The following is a 6315-nucleotide window of genomic DNA, read 5'->3' as shown; positions in this document are numbered from 1 at the left end:
CGACGTAGGCTGGGCAGGGGGATTAGGCATGATCATGAGGTCTAGATGCTGGTCATGGGAGGCGGAAGGGGACTGTGGCGACAGGCAGGCGTGCGGGGTCGTCGGTTCGTCGGTTCCCAACGCAAGATTCACTGCAGATATGCTTATCGGGGACGCGCGTGGGGCGACAGGGGGCGGCGCAGACGTGCCCGGATTAGACGCGGGGCGGGCAAGCAGCACATCCAAAATTGGCACAGACAGAGAGACAGAGAGAGGGTTTTGGGGGTTCGCGGCAGGTCCCTCCGCATGTGCCGAGGCAGCTGCAGCGTACGGATCTTTTGATAGATTTGGTGGGTCAGGGGGCGCCACACCGCCATCATGATGCATGGGGTGGGCCATCTTTGCATGCGACGTAGGTGGGACATGGTGCAAACGTGCGAGGGAGGTGGGGTGCAGAGTCGTGCGGGGCTGAAGATGCCGACGTTCAAATGGGCCAAGAATGGAGTCTGATTGAGGGGGCAATGTAGGGTAAGCAAACTTAGTGTAATGATGGAGAAAACGACTGCAGTGTGCAACGGCTTGCTCGAGCTAGTCAAAGAGGAAGATCCAAAAACCTTCAAGATCTATGGACCCTAGATTGAGTATTTGAATTTTTATTGATCGGGAGAGGACGCCCGACTTGTACACATGCTCATGAACTTTGACTGCTAGAAAATCTTGTTTGACCGAAAAACAGTGGTTTAGGGCAGATTCTACTAGTAGTTCATTAGGTCTAACCTTAATAGGTAGGAAGGTAACTCAAAACAAATGCGTGTGATGGGTGTAATTTGCATGTGGTGTAAGCTGGCAAGAGCGGAGAACATTAAGCATATGGTAGAAAAAGCTTATACCCGGTCGTTGACGACGCTCCTTCGAGAGAACAATAATTGTAGACGCAGGTGGCGGCAGGGTAGGATCGTCTGCCGCCGGCGAGGATGACATAGGCCCATTCGATGGCATGATCGTCCGCGATGGAGAGCATGGAGCACGCCCCGTAGGAACATGCCAAGGGAAGCGGAGCAGGATGCCCAGCTTATGGAAGTCGCCCATGGAGGCGATGAGCGCGGCAACGGCAGGCGAGGCCACTGTGAAGGAGAAGCAGGAGTCTCCGTCGTACGTGACGTTGAAGTGGTGGTGGGTGTCACCGAATAGGCAAACTAGGATGAGACTCGTCGTGATGGCGTCAAGGGTGAAAGGGAACTAAATGACACGCACATACATGCGACATCCATGCAGTTGGTTTGGTGGACGCTGGGAGATGAGCGAGCGACATTGTGTCTAGGCTACGCTCTCAAAGTGAAGGCCCAGATCCTCTGGAATTTGGAGCAGGTGAGCCAACGGCATGCATGTGGCATCGTGGGGAGGGGAAGGTGGGAGCGGGGGCAGAGTTCTCAAGAAGGAGAAAGCGTAAGCACGGGAGCGAAGTGTGGATTGTGCGAGGATGATCTCTACTATACGCGCGGAAGCCACATGGAAGCGATAAACGAGGGGAGAGCATTGGGCAACGAAGAAGTCAGCAGCAGCACCGCCAAGAACAGACTGGAGCAGGGCGGCAACGATAATGGCATCAAGGCGGCGGTTGGAGTAGTGGAAGATGATGTAGAGCGGTGAGGCGAGGTGGATGGCGGGGGTGGTGATGGAGAGGCGGAGGTAGTAGGAGGCATCATCCTCGAACTCCAAGCCCATGGCATTGCCACAGCCCAGGAAGCAGCAGAGTGCAACCTGGCCGGCTTTCATGTACGGCGGGTCGAAAAAAGGCGATGGTGGAAGAGCGACTGTGGGGAGGAGTTCGTCGAGAGGACTGATGGCTAGAGTTGTTTCCGGCGACAGGTTGGCCGGAGGGGTTTTGGTGGCTGATGTCTGGTTCTCCTCCGACGAGGAGGAGGGGGGGGCCTTATGGAAGCTTGTAGGTCACCCCATATAAGGAAGCATGGCGTTGCTGAATGAATTTTCTGCACAACATGGCAACTTTCTTCAGTTTTCTAATCACGTGCTGTGCGCCATCTTCAAAACAAGTTGAAGTTGTCTTGTATTCTTGCAATCAAGATGCACGTTATAGCGGACTTTATATTTCAGGGAATTCAACAAGTGCGTACAATTAAACATTGTAGGTGGCCTTCTAGAGAGCTCCGATTTTGGCTGGCGAGGCGACCAGGGGCCTCGCTCCCGCGACCCGCGACCCGAGCTAGGGTTCCTCCCCGTCGGCGGCGGCTGTCCTCGCCCCCTCCCGCTGGCGTCGGCCGCCTCATGCGCGCCCCTCGCTCCCTGCCCCCGCCCCTCCCCCGGTGCTCCTGCCGCCCCCCGAGGCGGCGGAGCGCCCCCTGCCCCTCCCCGTCTCGGTCTTCCTCCTCCCTCACCCCCTTCGCCGTCGCCGGCTGCGGCCTTCGGCGTGCCCGGGTGGCGCCGGCGGCGGTGGACGTCCCTTCCCCCGCGCGCCGGGAGGGAGAGTCGGGGCTCCCTCCTGCCCGGCGGCGATGCTGCTCGGCTGGCGGCGGTGAGGCTCGGCGACGGCGTCCTGTGGGCCTCGGGTGCCCTCGATGCGGCGGCATGGCCGTTGGCTGCGGGGCGGCGTGGTGGGCGGCTGACCGGCGGCGTCTGGGCTGGGGCGGGCCTGCGGTCCGGTCGCGACGGCGTGGCTCCCTGGTGGTGTGACGAAGGGGTCGTGGCTGCGGTGGTGGTGGCTCCGGCGGCTGGCGTGCTGCAGCGTGGCTGCAGGGACGTACTGTCCGGACTCGTTGGGGTCCGGCCGGGCCGGTGGTGGCCTGGCAAGTCCCTGTCGCCATGTCCGGTTGGCTCCGCGTGACGGTGGAGGTTGTTCCCTCCTGTCGGCTGCGGTGCGGTTGCCTCCGAGCCCGGTGTCTTCTCGTCCTACCTTCAGGTCTCGTGTTGATGGCCTCAGCGAAACGGTGAAGATGGTGCGGTATCCGTGGTGGCACAGGCTGGTGGGCGCATGTTGGGCGGTGCGCTTTCGATTGTCTGAGGTGGCGGTGGTGGTGTTGGGGTGGGAGAAATCTCTAGTGGCTCGTTCGCCACCGGCCCTGCTGCGCCCGTGGGCATTGCCGGACCCTCCTGAGGGGCGTCGGTGATACCCCCTTCCCCACTGCCATCCGCGTATCGGGGGAAACCCTAGGACTTGTCCGGGCAGCAGCGGCGTCGTCGTCGCATTTCTTCCTGAAGATGTTGCTTGGTACACGAGGCTTCGGAGTGTTTGGCGGGCGGTGGTTCTTCCCCGGTGGGTGCAGCGGGTGTCGGTCATCTTTGCTTAGTTGAGCTGCCAGCGTCGGCATTTGTTTCTTTTTTCTTTCTCTCCTTTTTTTTTGGGCTTGTTTGTGCTGCGGCCCCAACAAGCTGGTTGTATTGGTTGAACGTTGCTTTATAATTTAAAGCGATGGGAAATCCTTTTTCTCAATTAAACATTGTCGGTGTTAAAGAAGGGGGAAAGGTCAGTGTAGACCGAGCAAAGAAAAGGACGAGATTTCTTCAAAAATCAATTTTAATTCTCTATAAGTACCAGGAATCTTGTAAAATGGTACAAATAATAGTCTGCACGATTGGAAGAATTAAAACTGTACAAATCTAAAATTTCCTAATTGACAAAATCGGGCAACTTGTTTTGACATCGCTAATCTATTATTGGAAGAAATACTAATCTATTACAGCAATCGGCATGCCATTCTCTGGCTGTTGTAATTTTTTATTTTATTTTTGAAACAGAGGCACAATTTTGTCTACCCTGCTTCTTCAACCTATCGACGATCCAAATCTGATCTTGCAAAACTAACAATGTGAAAAATTTGATATTTGAGGGTGCCCAAACCCTCCAAACCTTGAAATCCATGGCGGGAGAGTTAACCCAAAGAATTGAGCCTCGTAAGCAGTGATTACTGAGTAGATCCCATCAATAAAGTACTTCCAAATAATGTCATCCTCGGTATGTGCCTTCAGGCAGAAGTCATGAACGAGCATCTAGAGAGTGAATCGTAAACCATGAAGGAAGGTCACGTCGGGCATAGACAAAGTGGTTTACTTATCTAGCAGTGCCATTTTCCCACAAGCATCATCTTAGAAAACACTTTTCCTATAAGCATTTCCAAGGATTCATCTATCCATTCACGAGTCCCATGCAACCTGTTCGCGGCAAAGGTTGTAACTGATGCAACAAGGCACTCAGAATTCAATGAGATTTCGCATGATTAGAGCGTCTACAGTCCGATACATCACATCCAGCCCCTCGAACGTTCGTGGACGCAATTGGGCGTGTCTGAAGACAGTGACTGGTCACACCTTAAATTTTCGTTCCCACATCTAGGAACCTTAATTAGCAAATCCCAAATCCATATTACACATTCTACATAAATTTCTGACACATCCGGACATCCAGCAACTGCATACATACTAAGCGTACGTTGACACCGCCATACATGGACAAAGATCATCCATGGTTGCCCTTCTCGGCGCCCTTGGCTTCTTTGTCGCAGAAGTAGCTATCAAAGACCCAATAGGGATCAAGCCGGATCTCCTCCTTGTCGGAACTGTCTGCCCAATCATTGTCTTCTTCCTCCTGTTTGCATGGCACAGACCGCCTAGCCTTACTCTCGGGCGAGGACACGCTTCTGCCTGTTAAGGTGCGGAGTGGCTAGGGTTTGGTCCAGGGAACGGGTGGGGACACATATGTGTGTGTTCGAGGTGGGCCAGCATGGGTCAAATCCAACGTGACAGACGTGCTCGGTCTTTTCTATATCCGCCCGGACTAGATATTGAGGTGCCGATCAGTCCAGGTGTTGTTTTTAGAGGAGGGGATTTTTTTTTGCTGCTCAGTGACCAGGACGTTCGTCCTGGGTATATGGTGGGATGCCGGATGTAGATGTTCCAATGATCATTAATCCGGTGGAAGCGAGCGACGGGGCGATGGAATGTGAAAACACGGCGAGAGCTTCCCGGCGAGGACGCTGACGAGGTGGCCATCTCCATCGGCGAGCGTACGTTGACGCGCGCCGCGGCGTGTCCATCGTCGCCCCTCCTACGTCACGCCGATCCGCAACTTTGCGACTTGGGAGCGTGTCTCTACCTAGCAAGCAAGCAGGCTCAGATTCTCCTCGTGTAGTAGTATCACGGGCGTATTTCGTTTCTTCACGTCGTTGCGCCTTATTCGCACCGTCGTCTACCGCGGCGACGTCAGCCGGCGTGACGAGTTTCGTCCATGCACGGGCAGCAACAGGACCAATGGAGAGAGGACAGCATTGCCGTGCAAGAAAGATACCGCACTCGCCGACTACCGGTGCTTGAATTGAACGGTGGTGGTTTCGTTGTACTAGCAAGGAGTAGTGGTATTAATCAGATAGATTATCAGATCGTTTAATCAAGTGACCCGTGCAGTAGGATCTTGTCCAAGTGACGGCTGAAAACCAACTCGTCATTTCACATTCCTTTCACAGGGGGAGAAAACGGGGCGGCATCTTCGTCTTCGGTACTGTACTTACGTAAACCCGAGCACGCAACGCCTAGCTGCCTGCCTAGCTAGCCAGGTTCGTGCCGACGCCCCGACCGACAGTCGCAGCCAACGATCATCCAGTAGAAAGTTTCACAACACGGACACTCCCGATCAATCAAGTTATCAAGATAGCGAATTGGTGATCAAGACAGCTAACAGCCCTGAGTTTTCACCGTTGGCAAAGCAAAGCATCTGCAGCCGGTGACAACACGGAATACATGGTACAGGTGATTAGGTAAGCGACAGGGTTCTGCCTTCTGTAGATATCAACCTCGGCAGCGCTCAGCAAATGATTATTGTTCAACCGCGAAGCTAGCGTTTTGATAAATACGGCCGTGTCGCTCTATCCGAGTTTCAGTTTCAGCTAGGTACGATAGTAGGGCTAGTGCCACAGTGCTTTCAGCTGGGATTAGGTAAAAGTGGGAGCCTTGGACTTGGCTCGCCGGGTTCGCTGATTAAACTAGTCCAGATGTGTCGTTGGATGTGAGGGAATTTGGTGGGATTTTCCGTCCTTCGCCTCGACGATGGATGGATCGATTGATTGACGGGTCGGTCGAGTTTGTTGGGGGTGGGGTTGCGTGAAATGACATACTGCTGCTGTAAGCCCCGCGTAACCTGGTGTGTCATGGTTTCAGCACGGCTGAGACAGGCTCAGGCCACTGGGCACTGATTGCCGCCTTAGGCCCTGTTTGGAATGTCGTTTCTACTTTGAATACACTTGTAAAAGTTACAGGCCACCGGCCGTCGTTTTCGTTTCCACCTGCAAATCACTACTGGCCGGTAAGATACACTCGTAAGAAAAATAC

At 54.4% G+C, this 6315-nt stretch overlaps 1 pseudogene; it reads right to left on the bottom strand.

Moving 5' to 3' along the window:
- Positions 1 to 777: 777 nt before the first annotated feature.
- LOC119358131 lies at positions 778 to 3274 on the bottom strand (annotated as a pseudogene).
- Positions 3275 to 6315: the final 3041 nt, after the last annotated feature.

Source organism: Triticum dicoccoides, chromosome 2A (assembly GCF_002162155.2).
Source record: "Triticum dicoccoides isolate Atlit2015 ecotype Zavitan chromosome 2A, WEW_v2.0, whole genome shotgun sequence".
Lineage (NCBI taxonomy): Eukaryota > Viridiplantae > Streptophyta > Magnoliopsida > Poales > Poaceae > Triticum > Triticum dicoccoides.
This window is presented reverse-complemented; position numbering and strand designations above follow the sequence as displayed.